General features: G+C 36.9%; 1 protein-coding gene and 1 long non-coding RNA gene across 4 annotated transcripts in view; one reads left to right on the forward strand and one right to left on the reverse strand.

Moving 5' to 3' along the window:
- Positions 1-229: 229 nt before the first annotated feature.
- LOC115212038 overlaps positions 230-26,671 on the forward strand; it is a 198,650-nt gene continuing 172,208 nt past the window's right edge. The window contains exon 1 of one of the 3 annotated variants that reach the window (XM_029780840.2): positions 230-710. The gene's annotated coding sequence lies outside the window, so the exon portion shown is untranslated. Of the gene's footprint in view, positions 711-2,614; positions 2,863-4,842; positions 6,132-26,671 lie in introns of those variants that run through there. The other 2 variants (XM_029780841.2, XM_036503411.1) reach the window with 2 other exon arrangements.
- On the reverse strand, positions 5,692-7,169 carry LOC118763663. The gene is made up of 2 exons (XR_004999431.1): positions 6,569-7,169; positions 5,692-6,440 (listed from the first exon to the last, which is right to left on the reverse strand). It is a non-coding gene; the product is annotated as an uncharacterized LOC118763663 (long non-coding RNA).

Raw genomic sequence — 26,671 nt, forward strand, 5'->3', positions numbered from 1 at the left:
GGCAGATGATAGAGACGGAAGAATAAAGAAGAAAAAAAATTGTTTTAAATTTGTTCCTTTCTTTAATAATTCTTGTTGTTGTTGTTGTTGTTGTTGTTGTTGGTGGTGGTGGTGTCATCTTCCCCTCTAAGAAATAAAAAAAAAAACTTTAAAAATTATTTATGCAAGTTTGAGTAGAAATTTATAGGGGGCAAACTGGCAGAAGACAAATGTTAATAAACATTTGTTATTGCTACAGTGAGCTTGGTTTTTCTTTCTCTCTCTTAGCCGTATGGAATTTATTTCTATCGACAAAACGACGCAGTGATTAAAACTAACTCTACACACAGGCTTACACTGTCTATCAATATTTCACTTTCACTGTCTTTCTCTCTCTCTCTCTCTCTCTCACACACACACATTGATATTCAGACTTTCTGTCCCTCTCGCACATGCTCTGTATTTCTCTCTCTCTCTTTCTCTCTCTCTCGAACACACATACTATCTCTTTCTCACTCCCATACATTGCCACTTACCGATTTCTCTCTCTCTTTCACACACATAACACGAACTCACCATACTATACAGACTTTTACACACAACATATAGAAACCAAAGGGAAACATAATGCGGTCTGCGACGGAGTAAAAGCAACAAGAAGCAATGAGTTCTCCCTGTGTGTGTACTTAAAATGGCTGACTTAACGGAGAAATGTTAATTTTGAGAAACAGGTAGGCATCTTTATTTTTGCCGCTCTCTGTGTTGATGTCATATGTTGTTAATGGCCGGGTAGGTGTGTCTGTGTATAATATCTGCGTTTATCTGTCTATGCGTGTGTGTGTGTTGAGTATGTGTTTTCCTCTGTGTTAATAGTGCATTTGATATATTATCTAAACGTCATTGTTGATTGTTAGCGACGAATGAATGAGTGAATGAATGGAAGAATAAAAAAAAAAAAAAAATAGAGGAAGTTGGTACATCCCGAATCTTGACGACCACGACAACGTAAACACACATAAACACGGCAACACTATCTCACCCGTTGCACTCTGACAGCTCGACACCCCACCCCCCTCTGCTCAACACATTTTTTTTTCTTGAATATCGTGGATTTGAACTGCGGTTATTGAAAATCATGTTATGTCGAGCCAGTTCACACACGCACACATATATGCATATGTGTGTATATATATATATATGTGTGTGTGTGTGTGTGTAAATATGCATATAGACATACGTACACTGGCAGAATATGAGCTAAGTTTGCTATTCCGTGTATTTTTAACAGGGAATTAAAATAAAACTATGTCAGCAAAGGGATAGACAGCTAATATAATGTACGGTCCTCAAATTACTGACATTAAAATAGTTGAAAAGCGTTTTGTTTATAATTATATATGTATTCCCAAAGCACCAATTAGTTATGTGAAAAGTGTATATTCATTCGTTGACGTGGTTTTTAATTTCCTCAGTCAAAATATACGATTAACCTATTATTTAAACGTTTCTTCCTTTATTTCTTCTTTTCATCATACATCGAACAACGTTGCTTTTGTTTATTAATTGTCGTCGTCATCATCATCGTTGTTCGTCGTCTTCCGTGTTTTATCCTTGTCATCTTTTTTATTTTTATATTGTATGCATCTATTTTTTCTCTAATACGTAACCACCTCCGTTTTTGTTTATATAAAGTCTACTCTGAATACTTGTAACTTTACCACTTTATCAGACACTTCATAAAACAACTTAATGGCCGAAGAAGACTAGCGTAATAGACACACCACACCACACATACATACACCCTTGCGGGTGCTGTGTACACACCTACATTTTTATAATCGACTTCAGCTAATATATATACTTACATATATAGATAGCAATTATATGTATTGTGTATACACAACCATAGACTCGAAGGCGCATGCACACATTACAGGCAAACATGGTTATTCTCATAAAGTACATAGAAACATTACATACTATTCACTTACTAGAATGAAATAGCAACAGCTGATAAACTGAACACTTAAACCATGTGCTTGTTTATACATCTATAACACTCTCCCTCCTTCAAGAATATAGTTTATATATATGTATACACACATACACACGTGCATGTATTTCTTCCCCTGTATTTAAGTTTTTCCTCTACGTTTCTCTTTTCTTCGTTCTCTCTGTATACTAGTGTGTGCGAGTGCGAGTTTCTCTCTCTCTCTTTCTACGTAGCTTCCTGTGTCCGAATATCGGTAACGTAAAACTCGGAGTAACGCTTTGTGAAGTTTCCAGCCTTTATTATACATACATATATATATAATTTGTATTCATGTCTGTATAGAGCGAATGGTATGTGGAAAAAAACAACAAAAAACTTCAGAACATAAACTGTTCTTGTTCGGATCTTTTTCATCCGGAACCATAGTGACCAGTTTCGATTTGGATACGAGGATTTGTTAATCGTTTAATTGGCTTAAATATTTATAACTCACCAATGAAGATATTTTCATTTCTTTTTGTATTGTTTTTGTAGTAATTTTTTTAGTTTTTTCTTATGGGATATTTTATCAATTTATTTTTTTAAAAGCCAAAATGGGTTAGTGCTAAGTTTTGGCTACGAAAGCTTAAAATATAGCATTATTGAAGTATTAAAAAAAATTTCTGTTTTTTTTTTTTTTTAATAACACTTATTTTGGTACGGAAAAGTATTTCCAATCATTCGAATTCATTAAAAATAAAATTAAAAATAGCTGGAACCTGTTATTTTTTCACCCCCGTTGGATGGAGAATTATTACGCAACAGTTGGTAATAATTTTATTACGAAAACATTTTTAATACGGAAAAGAAAAAAAATTCTCAATCATTCGGGTTTGTAAAACATCTTGTAGGTAGGTAAACCTCTTGACGTTTTATTACAAAAACTTAAACTCTTAATTTTTTTTTGTTGTTGTTATCGTTTGTATATATGAAATAATTTAAAATTTCTCGCGCGATTGTATTTCCAATGGATATTATAACACCTAACCATGAAATAAATAACGAAGAAAGTGAATGAATCAAATTGTATGTATGTATGTATGAATGAATGAACGAATGAATGAATGAATGTCAGGAAGTTATTACCAATTACGAAATACTTAATTTCGGTGTTTTTTTTTAGTTTTTTTTCTTTTGTTTTCATGTGACAGTAAATGAAAAATATTGCTATTTCAAATTTTCCAAGTAATTTTTTAAAGTTTGACCTAAGAGAAAGTACAAGAGACTTTTTATACGTATATGAGTCATTCTCTAAGTATATTCTTTATAAAAAGCTCGAAAAATATTTACCGGTATCTTTACCACGACCACAACCACCATTTTTGTAATTATTATTATTATTATTGTTTTTGTTAAGGTGGTGAGCTTAGCAGAATCGTTAGCGCACTGGGCAAAAATTGCATAATAGCGTTTTGTCCGTCTTTACTTTCTGAGTTCAATTTCTGCCGAGGTCAACTTTGCCTTCCATCCCTTTCGGGGTCGATAAAATAAGTACCAGTCGAGAACCAGAGTTGATGTAATCGACTAGTCACCTACCCCAAAATTCTGTCTATAGTAGAAAAGATTTTTATTATTGTGATTGTATTTACAAACTATATTTAATTATTTTTATGCTTTCAAACCCAAACAAACTTCTGTAGTTAACCATTGCTTTTTGCTTCTTAATATGTGCATGTGCTCTTGTTATTGTTGTATGTTCAAGGTTGGTCAGTCATCTTGCAGATTTATAATTAAAAAAAGGCTCTTCAACCGTAATCATTCCGTCTGTATATTTTTTTAGACATAATCTTTCTTAGGACTTCATTATCAAACGTCTTTTTTTTTTTCAAGACGGTATGATATAAATTTGAGACTAACCTCCTAATTCTTATGTTGAGTGACTTGTGTTCTTATGCGTATTTAAAATTGTGGATGAATCAGATTGCTATTGTATTAGATAAATTGATAGAACACCATGTCCACCCACAGTCCCACAGGTATGCGTGTGTGGCGGGAAACGACATTAACTTGACAATATGGTCCCTCTTTTCCGTTTGTTTATTTTTCATTATTTTTCTTGTTCCTACTTTTAAACGAGCCCCCCTCAATCAAAACCTTAAATTGAAAATTTCACTTTTCACTTAGTCCCGAAAGATAACTGGTCCTTTGTTTATTTTTATTTTCCTTGAAAATATTTTGAACGAGAAACAGTTTTAAAAATGAGTAAATAAAAATTTAGGATTACGTTTCAATTTGCACTTTTTATTTATTATTTTCTTTTTAATATAATAACCACTGATTCCGGTGGTCTTTCTCTATTTCCTCACTTCTCTTTCATTTTTATGTCTTTCCTCAAAAACCACGAGCTTCCTGTGAATATGCATATTTCTATATGCGTCAATACGTTTAACGGAGTCAATAACTCATAAATATATTTGAAACACATATCGAGATGCGTTACTACACCTACACACGAAAATATATATTTAAGTGTTATCCTCACCAATTCACCATGATAGATATGAAGACTAGATAGATAGACAAGTGGGTAAGAGAGCTTACATAATGGACAGATAGCCTGATGAGCACACAATATCATCAAACTATAATATAATGTACAAGCTAACAGCAAACAGACATAAATGGACAGACGGGTTTCTGCAGACAGATAGGCAGTCATGGGTATGTTGAGACAGTCGTGTATGTGTGTGTGTGTATATATATATATATATATATATACATACATATACTGTGTGTATGTAGTTGATGGGCAAGCTCGGGTAGAAGGACAGATATATACGATCTAAAAAAAGGAAAAGTCGACGCAACCCATCAACAAAAATATGTGCTAACGAAGTAGCCTCTACACAGTAGCTTACTTTGCTAGAAATAGCAGTCAAATTTTCAAATCACGCCCTGCAGTCTTAAAAACAAAACATGCATTAGATATGTACTCTTCTTTCCACTGCCTTGAAAATGACATGATAGTCATGGCTGGAACGCTTATGATCACGTGTCTTCAGGGCTGACCTGGGACTAAACAATTGATAGAGTACTTTTAACGTATGCACTCTAGCTATATAATTGATATGACTTAATTTATCCACATACGATGCAATTATAATAATGATTTCTAGTAGTAGTGGCACAATGCCAGAAATGTATAGGAGGCGGGGTATAGAGGATTAAATCTACCCTGGCTATATTACAAGTACTTTGGACGAGCAAATGATCTATTTATTACGTTGTCATTAATCTGCTACGAAACATGAATCTTCCTCAAACAACACGCTTATCATCTTTAAATGGAAAAAACCCCCAGAAGGGTGCAATGGATAATATATGGGTCCTACGATGTATGTTTAGCTGGAACACTTTTTATCATAGATTTAGCTCGATAGGGCTAACTTAAAGCTAATAAAACAGAAGTACTTGAATCACACCAGGTTAGAATGAAACTGGAAAACAGTATCGGACGATGAAATAAATTTTAAACAACAGTTTTGTCACTGGGTGTGTATGTATGTATGCTAACGGTGAACGAGCTAGGAAAACACGAAATATTTTGCAGAAGAAAAAAAATGAAAAGTCGCAATTTTGGCAGAGAACAACTCCCCTTTCATTTAAAATATTTTAATATTTTAAAGTTACTAACTTGTACACAATTAATAAAGAATTTATATCATGGTATTGCGCAAATGTAAAAGGAAACGAAAACCCACTTTATTCGGTCGCAATCAATGAAACAAAACATAAACGACTTTTTTTTTCCTGTGACTTTTTCTGTCATGTTTTTTTTTCCTAACTTCTGTTTTTCGTGATTATTTTCCTTGGATTTTATTTTTTCGTGTGTCTTCTTGGATTCCTGCTTGGGTGTTATCCGATAGCCGAACATTATTCATATTAATTAATGGATTACTATTTGTCAAATTCTATTAGAGTACATGATGTACTCATTTATTTTCTACCTACGCGTAATCGGACATAGCTATTTTATTTAACACGTACGTTCGCATATACACGTGCGCGCGCTCGTACACACATGCTTATAAACATAACGAGTCAGTCAGAGGTTGCTAGCAATGGAACTTAATACGTGGTCTGTCGATCTTCTTTTGAAATAGCAGTTGTATTACAGAAAGTAATATGTATTCAATATTGAAAGAAAAAGCATCGTGTATTGTTTCAGTTTCAAATTCTGTCAAAAACTAAATATGGAATTTACAAATATAGACAAAATATAATTTATACAAGTGCAAACCAAACATATTTGTACAATTTATGTATAGGTCCGTCGCTATCCGTTTAATTGACAACATTGAGAACGTCGTTACTTAGAAAACCATAAAGTCACTTTCACAAATCTTGGAATGTTCTCTTCATTTTTTTTTTTTTTTTAAGGGTGAAAATGTGGCGGGCGTGTTTCGAAATAGGCGCCCATCTCCCATATCTAATGAAAAAGAAAAAGGATTATAAAAGGGTGGGTGGGTATTAAGTAACAAATTAAAAATTTGAGAAAAACTTTTTTTTCTTGTAGGATTGTAAATTCTAAGAAATAAAAAATTAAAAAAACGTTACCCTTTTCCCGAATTCCGTAGAAAATGTGATTCCACCTACTAAATATGCACATGTATACATATATACATGTGTATAAAACACATACACTTATTGTGCAGAAGCACTGAGAAAGAACGAGTACCATAACTTTATTTACGTTATAGCTTAGATTAAGTACTACATCAAAGCTTTTCTTACGGAATACCCATTTAATCAGTTGAATATTTTTGCACGGGTATTAACCGAGCCGAAATATCAACCAAATTTCCCCTTCCCACACATATAATATACTCTAACCATCCTAAAAAAAAAAAAGAAACTGACACGTTAGATAATGTAAACATAAAAAAGACAGCGAGATAGACGGCTGGAAAGCTGCTGAACAAACGTCTGTCAGATCATGATTGGCCTTGGGTTAAACGACAAACACCCACAGCGACAGCAAATACGGATAGAATGAAATGCACGAGCCAACGAGCAAGCCTCTTAATCTACCAGAAATAACAGCCAGATCCTACCTTAGAAGTATACCACATGACTACGTCATATTTTGTGTATTCTCAAAAACATCGGATCGCCAAGACGGAGGGTGGATAGCGGCTAAACAACAGTGGTGAATAAATATACACTCTCGCACGTCCATCCACTGTACATACACACCTGTAGCATATAGCTTTCAACACATGCAGCCTCTTGTGTACTATAAACGACGTTGTAAACAGACGCAACTCGTATATACATACCTTAAATATATGCAATACATGGACATTCCACGCATACATACGTATATGCATATATTTATATACAGACATATATGTCTGTGTATGTATGGATATGAATATAAACATACATAGCTAATTGTATTTATGCATATATATATATATATATATTATATATATGCACGTAGTTGTATATATGCATGTACATGCACGTGTGTGCGCACACGCGTGTATACATAGAGTAAACATGGTGTGTGCGGACACAGCTATAACGCATACATACACAGACAACATACGTAAATTATCAACGATGGAACCATGACAGCAAAATCAGTTTGTTAGTGACTATTGTAATAGCGCAAATCTACTGTTATTGCTGTTGTTGCAAAGGCTAGTCACGAGACTATTGCGAATCAAAACTATTTAGGTTCGATCCTTAATGAAGGTCGACAGAAACTAAGAAATCTAGTTTATTGCTTTTCTTCTGTCGTCCTCCACCGTTTACGTTGATACTCTCAGTTTGTGTATATCTTTTTCTTCGTTAATAACTCAAATCCATGTTCCTTGTTCTAATATTTACGTTCTTTTGAATGTATATATATACGCGTGTATGTGTTTGGGTCTTCCACGCTGCATTCTTTAAATTTTGGGCACTTTATTCCTTTCTCTGTGAATGTATTAACCCCCCCTCGCTTTTTTTTTTTCTTTTTTAAAAACAAAATATCTTTGGAATTTTATTGCATTGAATATCTGAAAAAAACAAATCTGACCCTGATTAAGGGTTAGGAACTTGACGACGCTCGAGTACTTTTTTTCTGATTTCTTTTCGTATATAAATATCGTTTGCATTTGAACGCTTTAGTTTCGCTTTCTGAAAATTTGAAATGCTATCATTTCAATTTATTACTGGTAAAAAACGTAATTGTAAATTACAAAAACACTATGCAAACCAAAATAGATTTTATTTATATACAAAAGAAAATCACTTTTAATTCTTTTAAATTGCCTAACAATTAGTTTTTAATTATAAAAAAAAAAAAAAGAATCCTTAATAATACTGGGGGTTGATTATTCATTTGATTTAAAAAACTCAAAGCAGTGCCCCAGCATGGCCGCAGTCTAATGGCAAACAAATCAAATATGAATATATTTTAAAACATTATAAATTAAAAAATTTACTTGTACTTTGAATTGTTGGTAGATTCTATTTTAAACAAACAATTTAAACGACACTTATATTTTCTAAAAAATTATATAAAAATGTGTGGGATTTAAAAAAAAAATCTACGTTAAAACTAAATGCTTAGTTTTTATTTCTATTTGTTTATTTTTGTCCCTTTATTTCGTTGTTTCTTTAATCCTTTTTAATCTCCTCTTTCATTCTTTATCACGATTTCACTTTCTTTCTATCGTTCTTTTGTTTACGTTATCGTTATTTATTCCTTCGTTCTTTCATACGGTTTCTTTTCCATATTCTCCTTCCTTTTCGTCCATGTTTTCTCTCATTCTTTCCACCCTCACCACCCCATATATCACCATTTCTCCCATCCATTTTCTCTATTTACTAACAATGGGATTACATATTATAGCACAGGCGGTGCAGGACTGTCTAGATGCTTCTTTTGCACTATAATATAATCACTGTTCATTAGAGTAGATGAGTTGACGTCCAACCGGCGTACCACGAGTATTTCGGTCCCAAATCTATACATTTCATTTTCATGTCATGTCCTTAATGTCCTTGAGAGACCCATGAACGCCACTCATTCTCACTTCATAGATTCTAAATCTTTGATACAGAAATTATCGTCAGCATTAATCAGTATCACTGCGAAGACGAAGCCCGGCAAGTACAGTGATGTTAACCGTTTAATTGCTTTTACGGTTTTGTTTTACTTTCATGCCATTAATGTCTCGAGGTCAAATTATTATTAGACATTGTTGTGTGGTTAAGAAGTTCGCTTCACAACCACGTGGTTCTTGGTTCGATCCCACTGCGCTGTACTTTAAACATGTGTTTTATATCCTAGCCTCGGATTGAAATTGGTTCACGGAAATTGTGCAAATGGTAGTAGTGTGTGTATGTTTGTGTCTATAAATATATGTAGGATATCCCGGGATTTATACTCCGAAACAATATTTTAATATGAAACAGTTTGCTTGATGCCTTAATGCGTGTAGAAATATATAGGTTATTAAAAAAGTTAAGAGGAAATAAAGTCCCGAGGTTACGAATTAGGATTTAGGACCAGTAGTAAGGTTACGGTTAAAGTTTTTTATTTTCAATTAAAAATTTTCTATGAAACGGAGATCATAATGTTGAGCGTTCTAAACAGCGAATAATACTCCTTTTTTTTTTTAATTCCTGTTTTCAAAAACTTTCCAATCCAGTGGTGACCATCCTGTTTTCATTAACACAGTATAGTGCTATGTCCCTACTTGTTCTTCGTAACTAGTAAAATAATGCCTTTTTGGGTTTTTGCATGTGCTATAGAATCAACTTATTTTCGATTATGATAATTGTCTGGTTGAGTAGCTTTAACCCCAGTATGCACACACGCTAGGTGGGACTTGTCGATAAAATATATGCTAGTAATTTATATTAGGATGGTTAAGAAGTTCGTTTCACAACCACGTTGTCCCTCGTTCAACCTCCCTGCGTGGTGTTCTTATGCAAGTATTATTTTCTGTAGCTTCGGGTCGACCTCTTTCTTAATAAGTGAAACTGGGTTAACGGTAACTGTGGAGAAGCCCATCAAATAGATTGTCCCTACAACTCAAAATACAACTTAGTCTCACACCACTCTCATACTGTGTCATGCTGATTCTTGTCCGACAATTATGTTAAGGTTACGCGTGTCTGTAAAATGATTAGCCACTTACACTTGAGATAATTCAGTTGATTGCACATTTGGATTCTCATTGTCAAACGACGGAGATCCCTCTACCAAAATAGTCGTGTACCTCGTCTAAGTGGGACGGTAAAGGGGTATGTTATACTTTGTGCTTTTCAGTCATTAGACTGGAGCACCGCCTTGAAGGGTTGTTTAGACTAAGAAATTGACTTAATCTACCGTTCCTTTTTGCCGAACCGCTATGTTATGGGGACGTAAACAGACCAACACCAAACGGTGGAGAGGGGGCTCACACACAAACGACGGGCTGCTTCCACTGATTCTGTCTGAAATTTACTCACAAGCTATAGGTAGGCCTGGGGCCATTATAGTAGAAAAGGCGGTTAATGTTGACATTATTACCCGAAAACGAAATCGAAAAAGCAATAGTAACGGATGTAAAAAAAACGTGTAGGAAACGAATATGAAAACAAAAATATACCCGGAAAGCAACGGGGGTGGGTGAAGTGAGGAAAGACCTTTGGAAAATTCAAAAGATCCGATGTTTTTCCCTTATAACTTTTAGGAAAAAGGGTTTTTTTTTTAAATAAAATTTTATATGAATACTTTTCAAGCGGTATAGATTACAATTATAAAGAAATTTCTGGGGAAATCTTTTCCGAGGGGTGGGGAGGGCTTCGGAAAATTCCTAAGATTCGACGTTTTTCCCTCGTAACTTTGAGGAAAATCGATATCTTTCTAGTTCACACCCACTTAGGAAACGAATCTGAAAACAAAAATGCGCGGAAAGCAACGGGGGTGGGGAACTTCGGGAAATTCACAAGATCCGAGTTTTATCCCTCGTAACATTGAGGAAAATATAATCCTTTTGAAATCGCAAATTAGGCATTTCCTCAGCAACATGGATTCTAAACATCCCTTTGAACAGTTTTGGTCCTTCTACTATATATATACATGTGTGTGTGTATAATGTATATATAGTAGGACCTGAACCCTTCAAAGGAATGTTTAGCGTCCAAGTTCCTGAGGAAAAGCCTAATTTGCGATTTCAAAAGGAATATATTTTCCTCAAAGTTACGTGGGAAAAACTCGGATCTTGTGAAACTTGTGAATTTTCCGAAGTACTCCCCCCCCCCCGTTGCTTTCCGCGCATTTTTGTTTTCAGATTCCTACGTGTAGGTGTGAAGTAGAAAGATTTCGATTTTCCTCAGTTACAAGGGAAAACATCGGATCTTGTGAATTTTCCGAAGTCCTCCCCACTTCTCGGAAAAGATTTCCTCCACAAATTTCTTTATAATCGTAATCTATACCGTTTGAAAAGTATTTATATAAAATTACATTGAAAAAAAAATAAACATTTTCCTAAAAGTTCTGAGGGAAAAACATTGGATCTTGTGAATTTTTTCATATTCGTTTCCTAAACCTTTTTTTAAAATTTTATTTTTTACACCGGTTGCACTATTTCGATTCCGAGTAATAATAGCAACATTAACCGAAAAGGCTTGCAGTTGGACGGAACCCGTAACACGTGGCTGCAAAGCGAACTTCTCGACCACACAGTCACATTTCCACCAACATGTGTATATCACTTAATATTTTTAATAACCCACAGAACACAAAAACTTCACATTTCACTAGGAATGGATTAAACACAGTGATATGAGAACCAGTAATTATTTACTGAACATCCCTCATTAAATCGATTACATTTGCACTATCATTTAACTTTCTCACCTGTTGTAGGAAGAGGTACAGGGGAATTAATCCGCATAATTTTTACATGTGGCACAAACGGAACAAATATAATTATTCTTTTACTCTTTTACTTGTTTCAGTCATTTGACTGTGACCATGCTGGAGCACCGCCTTTAGTCGATGGAGCAAATCGACCCCAGGACTTATTCTTTGTAAGCCTAGTACTAATTCTATCGGAGTTTTTTGCCGAACCGCTAAGTTACGGGGACGTAAACACACCAGCATCAGTTGGGGGAGGGGGGACAAACACAGACGCACACACATATATACATATATACGACGGACTTCTTTCAGTTTCCGTCTACCAAATACACTCACAAGGCTATAATAGAAGACAAGGTGCCACGCAGTGGGACTGAACCCAGAACCATGTAGTTCGTAAGCAAGCTACTTACCACAGACCCACTTCTACGCCTATATTCTTCGTAAATTTAGCACAAGGTCGGCAATTTTTAGGGGAGGGGGAAAATCAATTACATTGTTCCCAGTACTTAACTGATACTTACTATCCAGCCCGAAAGGATGAAAGCAAAGTCGACCCCCGGCGGAATCTGAGTTCAGAATATCAAGAGTAGGAAGACATACTACTTTTATCTCCGACGCGCAAACAATCCTGCCAACTCTCCCCACCTTGAATACCTAATACTATGGTAATGGTTCCTAATCTTGGTATAAGGCACGCAACTTTCAGAAGTGGATATATAATTATCATTGATCTCCTTAGGGTATATGATACTTTATTTTTTATCGACTCCTGAGTAACGAAAAGCAAAGTTTACCATGGTGGAATTTGAACTACAATATATATAAAAGCCACTGCAAATATCTTCAAGTATTTTCCCATCTTCTAACAATTCTGCCACTCACTAAGGTAAAGATTAAAGATCCCCTTAGATTATTAATGACCATAAGATTACACCTAGAAAGTTACCCTCTAAGGCACAAGTCCGGGCAAGGTTTATGGAAGACCAGCAGTCGCCCATCCGTATCAACCTCCCCTCGTCACCGATGTTATTCAAGGGAAAGGAAAAGGCCGATACAGCTTGGCACCAGTGACGTCGCAACTAGTTTTTTACAGCTGAGTGAACTGGAACAACGCGAAATAAAGTGTCTTGTTCAAGAACGCAACATACAGCCCAGTCCTGGAATCGAACTCACTACCTCATGATTGTGAGCCCGACGCTCTAACCACTGAGCCATGTGTTTTTCAAACTAATTAAATAATAACTGTTTCGAACATAGGCAGGAAACTTGAAAATTAGAAGAGTGGGCCAGTCGATTAAATCAGGTCAAGTATTTGACTGGTTCTTTATTTTATCGACCCCGTAAGGTTGAATTGTAAGGACGACTTCGACAGCATTGAAACGTAAAGCAAACCTCGGCGGGATTTGAATTCAGGTCGTAAAAAAGTCCTAGACGCCATAAGACATGATATCCGACTTTCTAACGACTGTGTCCAATAATAATAGTTATTATTTCCAAAATGTGAACGAATTAGAAAAAGTAAAGAAAAATGTTAGAAAGTTTTACACAGAAATTCGATGACAGAAAAAATAGAAATGTCATACAAGGAATCTCACGGACCCAAAATTACCCTGACCGCCAAAGGTAAATGCTCTCTTGGCTGTCAATACCTCGGCCTACCTGCGCAAACCGAGAATATACCCGTGCTTGCAATTTCTCACTTCTCTTTCAAAAAGTGCTACTTTAAGGCATCAAATTCTTCTCTGCGTTCACTTTCATCTCGAAATTTGAAAAAGTCGATGAGGGACTAACCATCCTCGGTGCTTTCAATCATGCCATACCTTTTCCACTACGGCTATGAAATGGAGGAAATCTTTCTGCTCTTGGTCAAAAGATGACAGGCGATCTTCACGGCGGACTTGCCCGATAGCTGATTCTGTCTCTTTCACCCTCAAACCAGTTTTTAGACACTAAACGATTGCATGCAGAGATTCGTCATTCTGCATGTTTCTCGGACAAGCCTAGTTGACAGTTTATCTCTAGCTCGCAATGTTTCCTCCCGATCCGTGTAGCACTCAGGCCAAGATATTAATTTCCTCCAAACTAAAGACTGTTACTTCTTCGCGAAGCCCTGAGTTTTTTTTTTTCTTTTTTCTGACAACTTCGTCGCTGCTGTACATCATTATAGCTCTATAGAAAGTTAACATGGAACTTCCGCTGACTACATTGCCCGACTGGTAGAAAGCCATGAGCACCTGACAGCATTTCAGATACCTGACACTCAGACTTGCTCTTTCCATTAATCTAAGACTGCAGCTCCGACAGTGACAAACTGACAGAAGGTTTCTACAGGCCTGTTGACATTGTGTACACTATCTTGATACGATTACGCCATGTCTATTCTGCTACATTTGGAAAATCCTGTCAGTTCCTGCCAGTCAGATGAAACTGTCTAAGTAACCTTGTGAGGCTTCTACACTTCCTCTTACCGACTACGTCCAAATAATCCTAATGTGCGTTAAAGATACAATCCCAGCTTCCCCTTGTATTCAAGAGCAAGAAGGAAGAAGTGGCTCGATATACACTTAGAACGGTGCGGCAGAAGCACAAACTGTATAGACATTGGTTGCAGACCGACAATCGGCAAGATTATCTGGCCTACATCAGGAGCAGAAATAAACCGACAGAGGTATGCCGTAAAGCAAAGAAGAAATTAGAGGAAATGGTAGCAACACAAGCCAAGACCAACCCGAAGTCATTTTGGTCATACGTGAAGTCAAAGTCGAAATCAAAGACTGGTACTGCAGACTTGAAAAGAAGTGATGGTTCTAAGACAACCACAGACAAAGAGAAAGCCGATCTGCTGAACACTTTCTTTCAGAGTGTCTTCACTGTAGAGAAGGAAGGCGATCTACCAGACATGCCGGATACACGTATGACACAAAGCTATGGAAAAAGTTCACAAGCAGCTGACAAGCCTGAAGATTGTCAAGGCTCCAGGACCGGATGGAATTAGCCCACGCATACTTTCCGATCTATCGAATGTACTCGCTCTGCCAATCACAACTGCTAACGTCACCCTCATATTCAAGAAAGGGAGCCATTTTGCGGTCAACAACTATAGGCCAGTAAGCTTGACTTGCGTACTGTGCAAGGTGATGGAGGTGCTTGCTCGTAAGCACATTGAACACCTGCGGCGAAACGATCTCATCAACCAAGAACAGCATGGGTTCACAAAGGGGAGATCATGTGACGCAACTGCTTGACGTTCTTGACAACTGGACGGCTTTTGATGCAAGGGGAGTCGATGCGATCTACATGGATTACATGAAAGCGTTCGACAGCGTCCCACATCGTAGGCTTGTATCCAAAGTAGAATCTCACGGTTTCAAGGGAAATGCCCTTCAGTGGATCCAGGACTTCTTGAGCCACCGGTCACGAGTCTGTGTCAACGGGATGAAGTCAGAGAGGAGAGAGGTGACAAATGGCATCCCACAAGGCAGTGTCATTGCCCCAGTACTGTTTCTCATGTATATAAACGATCTGCTTCGGAATGTCCAGAGCCACGTCAGGTTATTTGCTGACGATACAGAAAATCTTCGCAAGGAATGACATTGATGTGACCATGGCAACGCTGTAAGACGACCTGAATCGCCTTCACAAGTGGTCGACGAACTGGCAAATGCGGTTCCATCCTGAGAAGTGTTCCGTCTTGAGAGTGGGGAACTCGAAGACGGACAGGAAATACTACATGAGAGGCCAGGATACACAGGGGGAACGGACTGTGGTGGAGGAGGATCTTGGCGTCTTGATCGACAAAGAGCTGACCTTCAGGAACCACATAAACCAAGCAACTGCAAAAGCAAATCGAATCCTTGGAGTCATCCGACGATCATTTGACTTCATCACCCCTGTTGTCTTCGTCCAGCTGTACAAGTCTCTGGTTCACCCGATTCTTGAATATGGACACACAGTTTGGCAACCCCAGCATAAGGCAATGTGTTGCGAGTTGGAGGATGTTCAGAAGTGTGCCACCAAACTCATTGCATCCTTGAAAGAAAAGCCGTACCCAGAGCGCTTGGCTACACTAAACCTACCTAGTCTCGAACATCGCCGCGTCGGGCGATATGATCAACATGTATATAAGTATACGCACGGCCTGTACCTAACCAACCGCCCCAATTCAACTACTTCCAAGGTAGAAATACGAGAGGAGACAGCCTGAAATTGGAAAGATCACACTGCAGACTCAACATTAGAAGCTGCTTTTTCGTACAACGTGTGACTGCCACCTGGAACAGTCTGCCAAACAGTGTGGTCGCAGTTCCATCAGTCAATGCCTTCAAGAACAGGCTTGACGCACAAAAATTTGGCAAAATTCTTCCTGCAAAATTTGACCCTGTCTGTTACTATTAGCTACAACTGTCGAAGTGGTGTACCACACATGACAAATTAATTGTACTAGTGGAAAAGGACCTGTGAACAAACTCCTATGAGCTTCAACACGGAAAACATCCAGTATCCAGAAACGTTACCAATAACACTTCTAGACGTCCGAAATATGGCTGCATTGCCTTAGTTCACGAATAAAGGCTATTTGTTTGAAGCTACCACTTAGTCGAATTCCAAGCTATTCACAATCAGTTCTTTAGGATATATTTAGTAAATGTAAAGAAACGACGTAATATTATCTTTTTATGTCGTATAACCTGGCCGCTGTCTGTTTACGATGGTTCTGAACTATAGTAGAGAATTTTGCGGTTACGGTCGTAATGTGATGACGTCACTAGAAATGTTAATTAAAATACTTAATTTCATTGGTACACAAACACATACTCTTACGCACGCACCCACGTACACATTCCGTCGATCGCTACTCGCTGTTAACATTTACTGTTTTTCGTATTTTCGCGGTGAAACGGGAAGAAAACACAGAACTGAGTATGTCGCTCCGGACAGTAGCCTTAACTTCAAATAAATGTATAAACTATAAATATATTATACTAAGGATTTTACCACCCTAACCCCGTTTGTAAAACCATGCGCGCGAGAGAGACTGTTTACACAATTTGCTAACGTGAATCAATCATCATCAGCCGTGACGCAATCTTTTTGCGTTTTCTTTCCTTTCTTGATCAGATAATGTCGGCAATATCCAAGCAGACTTGTCAAATAGACAAATTAAAAAAAAAAAGAAAAAATTCTTTCATATTCCTGTTTTAAACAACATGGAGATTATTGTTTTGTTTCACTCCCTCCGCGTTGTAGCAAAAAACAAAATGCTTTTCAAATGTTTGCCCCCCCCCTATTGTTTTAAAATAATTTCTTTTCGATTTTATTCCATATTTGTATTCCAAATACGGCGATCATAAACAAGCTTTTTTCCTTTAAAATTTCAATTTTTTAAAACTCTTTAGCGTTTAAACCAACCATGTCAGGCCCAAATAATATTTTATCTTCAAACCACCCAGATCCAATCTCTCACGCCTACCTTACAATGTCACTCTAAAAATAATCGCATCATCTTAACTTCAAGGCTACGAAATAATGCGTAATTTAATTCAAAACAGTATAAACATTACATTTGTTAGAGTAATCTGAATACTAAATAGTTAAATACCGATTGCTTACGATAATTCTCCACTTAAAATTTTGTGGTCGTAAACCGAAAGAAAACCAATATTTTAGTAGAGGTCCACAATAAAAGATCGGTAGAGCGACGTCGTATTTAGTCACTTTTTTTTCATTTTTAACGTTATCAGTTTAATATGTCCGGAGTCGATAAAATAAGAACTAATCATATAAATACTTGTGTTGACTCATTCGACGGTGAGCTTTACTCAGGATGTATGATTATGTGTCATCGACGTTAAAGATCATTTATGATCTCCAGCTTTGTATGATGTTCACTTTGTATGATGTTCATTCACCCAGCAGAATCATGATTAGCGCAAGGTGTGTGTGTGTGTAATAAGAAGGAGCTGTGTACATATCAGACAGCCACGCACTCACACTCTTATCTACATTCTTAATAAAAATATGGGTACTACTTCAGAAGAGTGGTCCCGGTGCGCGCACTTGCGTTAGCTAGTCGTGACTAGTCGATCCTACAACGACTACCTAGCAAAGTAAATAAAACACAAAATAATTTTTTTACACAAATAATTTTTTAAAACAAAGTAAATAAAACACAAAAACACAAAGTAAATAATTTTTTTAACAAAGTAAATTAAACACAAAGTAAGGATCGACTAGTCACGACTAGCTAGCGCGAGTACGCGAGTGCGTGCACCGGGACCACTCTTCTTAAGTAGTACCAAAATATGCTTAGTGGCAACATAATAGTCAAGATAACAGCTTTGTATTTTATGAGATTGCAGGAGATGGTGAAAATGACTAAAGTGATCTCTTAGAACTCGCAGTATTATCAGTCTCACTTGGTATGTGGCTCAGGACAATGTACAATTGCCTCTGTTCATGCTATTTACTCGCTGCGCGCGCGCACACACATCTGTTTTAGGCTGGCGGATTACAAAGAGTAACGTTGAAACAATCTTGCAAAACGTAAACAATGATTTTTATCAAGAAAAATAATCCAATATAATTTGATTTTGCACTTTATGAATTGCAGACTGCCTATGAGAAAGCTTGAGATTCTGGGCGTAACCATAGACAGTAGGGTGTTTATAAAAAGAACATATCACAAATGTGACAGCTAATAAATTACTGCTGGAAAGTTTGCATCCAGGTCAAGTGCAAACGACTTTAACGAAGTGGAAATGTTACACAAATAAACTTCGCCCAAATTTATATTCATCTTAACGATGACAACTGCGAATGCGTGGAACTTTAAACCTAAAAGATTGTCCAAGTTCGTACATTTAATATCTTTAAAAAAAAAAACAAGAAATTCTTACCTTTTGCCTGACCAAAGCATTTTCCAAAGTTTGTCCCAAACTTCCATGCTTATTTTCAGACTTTTAGCTAGCCCTTGTTTTATACGTTCTGGGTAATAAATATTAAATTCCTTTCATAAGTCCCTAGTTACTCTAGTGAGTGAAAAAAAAAGAGGGGGGAGGTGGAATTTGTATCATATATCGGCACCAGGGAAATATATCGTGTTTCACATGTGATACACAGGACAAGTAAAAGTTTAAGGGTTTAATTAAAAGTATTTATGAAATTCAATCCTGGTAAATTGATTTGCAAGAATGTATAACAAATCCGAAGATCGAGTTTTCAGTAAAGCATCAGTAAGAAAAATAATTGGAGCACTAAGTTTAACGATAGCAAAAACACAATACAGTAAGCTTTCGATAATTTTCATATAAAGTAGCGAATAACAATGAAACAAACTGAAAGTAAAGCAAAAATTGTTAATAACCAGCAATAAATACATATTTTTGTCAGATACGCGCCCCACTTTTTAAAGATTTTATTATTTTTTTTTTCTGATTCCTGTTGTATGCCAATAAAAAATTTTAAAATAAGCCTCCCACCTCACTTATATCATTTTTTAAAAATCTACGTTTAAAAATACGAAGATTATGATTGATTTTCTTTTCTTTTTTTCTTTTAGTAATTGAATTTATTCCGCCAGCTTTCGGAATATCAAGATCCGCTCAAATTCAGCCTTTTGGATTTAAACTTATCCGTTCATTTGCGCATGCGTAGATGTGTGCACTATAATAAGCAGCGTACGGCATAAGGGCGACTTTAGTATGATTGCGCAACATGCTAGAAATTTCTCTCAAACTCTGCACCTCTTAACGACTTATAAAAAGAAAGAAAATATTGAATAATGTATAAATCCAAAATATGCGGAAATTACGATTCTAAAAAATAACTTTACCCAATATTTCAAGTTTAAAAAAAATCAAACTTCTCCCCTGGCTTTCGGATTAACAACACTTACCAGATATTTTTCGTTTGGTGCACAGGGCCCAATGCACCTCTTGACTAACCGCAATAACAAATTAAGTTTTGAGAAATGAATAACCAAAACTTTACAGAACATTTCAAGGTGAAACGTTTAATAATAGAAACATTAACGTTTGTATAAAAAAAATTACAACGCACTACAAACCCTAACTCTAAATATTAAATCCTGACCTTAACCTTTACCCTAAATCGCAACACTGAACCCTAATCCTAACCATAAATATTTAAATCCAAACCCTAACCCCAGATTGTCTGCTGGATTGGTTATCGCGATTGGCAAAAATTATTAAATAAAAAAAATCAAGCTATGTAAATGCTCGTAATTTTCTATCATTTCTCCGGAAATGTTTGGGCCTTTCGTAATTGACATGCGAAATTACATCTCATAATAGAAATTGTCAGTAAAATACTGTTCTGTTATTTTTATTTTTCTTCAAACGTAAAAAATATCGCCTGCCCGGCACAATAAAGGATGCTTAAGATTGTCTTAATGTTTACGTCCATTTTTATTATAAGACGTTAGAAGTACGTACTTTGTGAGAGATTTGGTTGTTACTTCTAGCTGGGGAGTTAAATAAAATGGTACAAATAACATCTAAGGAGTAAAGAAACTATAAATTCTTATATATCGTTGTTTTCAGATTTTCACTTTGTTGTTTACCATTTTATATATTCAAAGATCGAAAGATTTAATCGAAGCACAATAGTGCGGATACTGTTATAGACGAAAATATGAAATATTGAATAATAATATATATTAGATTTATGTTGACACTCTAAGAAGGAAAAAAACACTTCGCTTTCATTCCATTTTACGTTCGCGCAAGCGGCATATTGGTAACATTCGTTAAAGCGTCGGATACATTACTTTGCAGTAAATAGCTCCGGTTATCTGCGCTCCTCCAAGTTCGGATCCGACTGATGTCAACTAAGCCTTCTATCTTTTCGAGATCTATAAACAGAGTACCAGCTCTGTACAGGGCTCGATTCATTTCTGACTGACCTCTCTTATGGAAGAAGCAGGCTGTGGTTAGGCCTGGAGAGTGATGTCCAAGACACGTTTATGCCACGACGGTGTTCCTACGACTGCAGAAGAGAGTTGGGGCCCCAAGCAAGGTGTGTACACCCACATTAACATACATTCGCTACAACTTTCTCTCATTACTCTTGTAGCTCACCTGCGGCGGACCGGCGTCTCGTCCAGGTGGGGAAACCGGCCCTTATGAGCCAAGCATGGCTCGGGTAGGAACAAATATATACACTCATATATGTAAAAGTATGTATCTTATTTCGGTCATTAGATTGCAGTCATGTTAAGGAACTGTCTAGAACTTTAGTCGAAAGAACCGACCCCAGTGCTTATTTATTGATTTTTTTTAAAGATGGTACTTATTCAATCGTCTTTCGACGAACCGCTAAGTTGTGGGGACGTAAGAACAACCAACACCGGTTGTCAAAAGGTGGTGCGACACATACATATATACATATATATATGACGAACGTCTTTCAGTCAGTCTTCCAAATCCACTCACAAGACTTTGGTCGGCCCTGGGCTATAGCAAGGTGCCACGCAGTAGGACTGAACTCGAAGCCGTATGGTTGGAAAGCAAACTTTTTACCATTCAGCCACTTTCAATAACTGTTTAAATTCTGCTGTCTGCAGACAGTATCAGTAAAATCGCATCTCACTTGACTTACACGATTTCGATTTACACTACGACTTGCGGAAGCAATCTACTGTACAAATCAGGAACAACTATATCTGATGTCTTAGTGGTTTGTCAAACTAACAAAATCTGGAGTTCGTTGAATCAGGAACTAACAGAAGAAAAATGCTCTTCTTGGTGCGACATTATGTATTATTTATTATATTAAAACTATAGATCCGGATATGTAATATTGTTTAATATATCTCTATATCTTCTTTATTTCTTTGTCTACATACACACATACACAAACGCATACTCACACGGCTATCTTTAACGAAAGCAGTGTCAATTAAAATGGAATCAACAATAATGGAGAATTGTACCAAAATAACTTATTTGGCTTCTGGCATGATGAAATAAAAACGACAGCCAGGAAATTACATAGTTTCGAAATTTATCTTGACTGTTCTACATCATTACATCTTGTAATATATATTTAATTCTTGTTGTGACAGGTATACATCTTTATTCACAAAATTCATCTCCCAATAAAACACATTTTAGTTAGCTTTTCGAATTGAGTTACCCTCTTTTAAAATACATCTTATTTTTTCAACAATGCTCGGCTTTATAACTTAAATGAAATCAGTAATATATAATAACTTCATAATTATAATAACAAACCTATTTTTAAACATTATTCTTCGTTTCGGTGACTCAGAATAGCGGAGTTATTTTTATACATTATTGTCGGTTTCACATTAATTCACGCCGCTTTGCTTTAAGGTTACCTATTATTCAAAAGTATTTCTGTCGGTTTTAGCAAAAAGTCTTGCAGTTGTTCGATCAACAAAATGGCCTGTTCATTGAATTGATGTGTGACTGAATAACCCACAAACATTCTTGTTGAAGTTAATTCTCGAGAATCAGCGTGACGTCGAGTTACGAATAAAAGTTCGTCCATGTTTCTGCCTACCAAAGGCTTCGTTTGAAAAGTCATACTCGCCCAATATGCCCTATAATGCTATCAAATAAATGTAGGACCTTATAAGTACTTTACAATATATGTTTGTTTTTGAGCAAAGAAAAAAAATTCTATTTCAGACTGATGCACGGTGTATGTATGAACGTGTGTGTGTGTGAATGGTTACTCTAACATCACCTGTGTGTGGTAGCACACTTGTCGCGAATATATAGTGTGGATTCAAGTCCCACGCGTACGGAAAACCTGTTTTTTTTTTTTAATTTCCGTCGAGGACTTTATGCCTCAGACTATTTTCTTTAGTCAGTGCACGGTGATCGCTTATAAGCTTTAAGCTTATACAATATTGTTGCTTACAGTATATATATATATTAAACACACATTTAATTTCTTTTGGGCAAATGCCTCAGAATGTGCTCTTAAAAGCTCCTATGTTTCTGCTTGTTGACTGCTACCACTTGTTATTCCCCCATCTTCCAGTGTAATCCTATAGAACGGTTATACATGCAGAATGATATAGGCAACCTCAAGAGTCATAGATATTACGAATAATCTTAAACAAAATCCTATGAATATGATAATGTCTTCACAAATGAACATGTCTACTAAATTCACTCACAAGGCTTTGGTTGGCCTAAGGCTATCGTACTGTGACTGAACTCGTAACTATATATGTATAGTTGCACTAATGCACGTCATACTCTTTTATCATGGCCCGTTGTTGTGTACAGTATGGTCGTTAGCATGGATATCGTATAACTGGGTAGTTGGATTTGTCGGTCACTTCCCGTCTTTCGGTCGATTACCCGCATACGATAGGGACTAAGGAATCAGAGCTGACCCTGGGCTACACATTGTGTGTGTGTGTATTTAATCTATGTATGCACTATGTATGCGTGGCTCAGTGGTTAGAGCGTCGAGCTTACGATCGTGAGGTTGTGAGCTCGAATCCCGGACCGGGCTGCGTGTTGTGTTCTTGAGCAAGGCACTTTATTTCACGTTGCTCCAGTCCACTCAGCTGTAGAAATGCAAGCCAGTCTCAAACTAATGGTGGCAAAGTTTTTTGTTTTATTTTATAACATAGGGTTTCTTATCTTAATCAGTTGATGTGCGTGTGGATAAACTTGCTCTCGTCTTGTGAGTGTGCTGTCCATGTATGTGTATTTTATATATACATATGATTGTGTTTATGTGTTCAGCTCAAGAACCTCAAATGGACAATCTCTGGAATGTTTTACAAAATTTGATTGCAATTGCAATCGATTCTATTTGGAGAATGCGAATCAGTTTGCTCTATTTGGAGAATTTCTAGGCGCGCGCGCACAAGTCATACACACACACACACACACACACACACACTCTTCACAATATATAACATGATTTAAACATTAAATCTTATATAAGTAGTCGCTCTATAAATTAAATTTTAACTTTTATCTCGTATTTATTCTTTTAGGATTTCTGATCTTGTTCTTTCCAAGAATTTTCATTTTCTCTCTCCTCTCTCTCTCTCTCTTATATATAATCACCGTGATCGACCAGGCTATCAGATGTTGCTACACATCGCTGGTCACAATGCACTTCGCATTGTTTTAGCCTTCAAATGACGCCACCCTGCTGGCTAAGCGAGCAGGCCAATATATATATATATATATATGGGTCATGAAAGCTAATGGTGTCAATATACGGGGTTATGAGAGCTAATGGTGTCAAAGGTGTCAGGTAATGCTCGCATCTATTTTCATTCCTCCACTTTACTTTCTATTTCATATTTTATCGAAATTAACTATTGCTTAACCATTTTCTCACACCGTCTCCGATGAAGGAATATAAAAAATATCTCGGAAACAGCTGTAAGACCTATTTATAAATGTTCTAAAATCTTCACAGCCTTGTTTTTTTTTATCTCATTCTGAAATATATATATTTGTGTATATATATATATATATATATATATATATATATAAAACTGAGGATGTGTGTGTGTCTGTCTGTGTGTTTCCCTAAAACTTGAGAACTACACAACCAATTTCATTCAAATTTTACACATGCCTTACTTAAGATCCGAGGTGTCATCAGCAAAACAAAATTTAACTTTTTGCCTAGGGCGACCCCACAGCTATATATCTTCTCCACTATTTCAGTATTACGTGTTAAAAGTGAAACAAAAGCTTCTCTCTTTGTAATGCAGACACTTTCACTTTAATACTGAAACTATTAAAGTGAAAGTATTATATAACGGGGATGGACCATTAACAGTGGTCATCCATTTTGCTAGAAGATCCTCTATGGTCTTATATGCTACACCACTGGTTTTCAATTCCTATTAATCAAATTAATATTCAATTTTTCACCCTTATTATGTGTGTGTGTGTGCATTAGCAATTCGTATAAAACTGCATCAATGATTTGAACTTGAATAAGTGGTTTCACATAAATGGGGATAAATTAAAAAGGTTTGTTATTATTATTATTACTGTTTGACTATTGTAAATCACGTTTGTTGGTTCCTCGTAAGGGAAACGTTGTAGTGTTGCATTTGTTAAATAATTGTAAACCGTAACCCTCCCCCTTTCGGAGAAGGGGCTTTGGTTATTCTTTAAAAATTGAATTGTGTCCCTGTTTGGGGAAATTGATAATATTTTCACCGTCTTTACGAAAGCATTTTTGTTAGAATGCCTTCGATAGAAGAAAGTTCAAAAATGAATTTCGCTGCAGCAGACTTTCAATGCCCACAACAACGTTGAGTTTTGCAACTCCGTTAAATCCATCAAGTACGTTTGCAAATATGTAAACAAGGGTTCTGTCGCTGCAATGTTTGGACTTCAACAAGAATACTGCTAGGATGAGGTGACGCATTATCAAGTGGGACGGTACATAAGTAGCAACGAGGCTTTCTGGCGCATCTTTGGCTTTCCAATTCACCAACGACACACCGCCATTCAACAGCTTGCAGTGCACCTGGAAAATGGTCAAAGAGTGTACTTCACCGATACTAATACTTCTCTGTTGGCAGAGGAACCAAAGGATAGCACACTCACTGCATTCTTCAAGCTTTGTCAAGTGGATCCATTCGCTCAAACCTTGCTGTATCCACAGATTCCATCGTACTACATTTGGAATGGAAAAAAGTGGGCCCCACGGAAAGCAGGTCAAAATGTTCATGGATACCCTGGCATTAAGTTTCACACTTGCCTTGGGCGATTATACACAGTGCATCCCACTCAACAAGAGTGCTTCTACCTTCGTTTACTACTGCATGAGGTCAGAGGGCCAACGTCTTTCCAGGCCCTAAAAACCGTTCATGGACATGTCTGCACAACATACACAGAAGCCTGCTATCGACAAAGTCTGTTAGAAGACGGTGCACAACGGGATGCAACTTTAGGAGAGGCTGCTTTATCATAATCACCTAAAAGTCTCAGGGCACTATTTGCAGTATTACTACAGGCATGCTAACTGTGTGATCCGGCCACTCTATGGCTCAAATATAGAGACAACCTGGCTGAAGACTTTCAGCGCCATCTCAACTGCTCTATCTTGACATGGAGGGTATCAGCGATGAAATCTATAACAAAAGACTCATTGACATTGAAGACAGAATTGCTAAACTGGGTGGAAATGAATTGTCGACGTATGGCCTGCCACAAGGATTCAGGTCAGGGTCAAATAGCCTTCCCAGTGCTGTCATTCGTGAAACAACCTACGACACTCAAGCGCTTTCAAAGTACATTGTTGAAAATGAGCCTAAATTACTTCCAGGCCAGCTGCAGGCCTACAGAACTATTCTTAACAGTGTACGCCAACGCAAGGGACGAATCTTCTTCCTCGATACTCCTGGAGGGACAGGAAAAACATTTATTACAAAGCTTCTCCTTGCAGAAGTTAGGCAGCATCAGGACATTGCAGTAACTGTAGCCTCCTCTGACATTGCAGCTACCTTTGTTACCCGCTGGCAGGACAGCACACTCAACTTTTAAACTCCCTCTCAATTTAGCAGCATCCAAAATGCCTTCATGCAACATCAACAAAAGCTCAGATCAGGGACAAGTACTTAAAATGTGTCATCTAATTGTCTGGGATGAGTGCACTATGGCTCACAGGGGAGCTTTGGAAGCATTAGATAGAGCCCTGAAAGACATCCAAGACTGTTAGGCTCCAATGGGAGATGATTTCAGACAAACTCTTCCTGTCATTCCGAAAGGCACTAGAGCAGATGAAGTCCAAGCATGCCTAAAGTCCTCTACCCTGTGGCATCA

Source organism: Octopus sinensis, linkage group LG5 (assembly GCF_006345805.1).
Source record: "Octopus sinensis linkage group LG5, ASM634580v1, whole genome shotgun sequence".
Classification (NCBI taxonomy): Eukaryota; Metazoa; Mollusca; class Cephalopoda; order Octopoda; family Octopodidae; genus Octopus; species Octopus sinensis.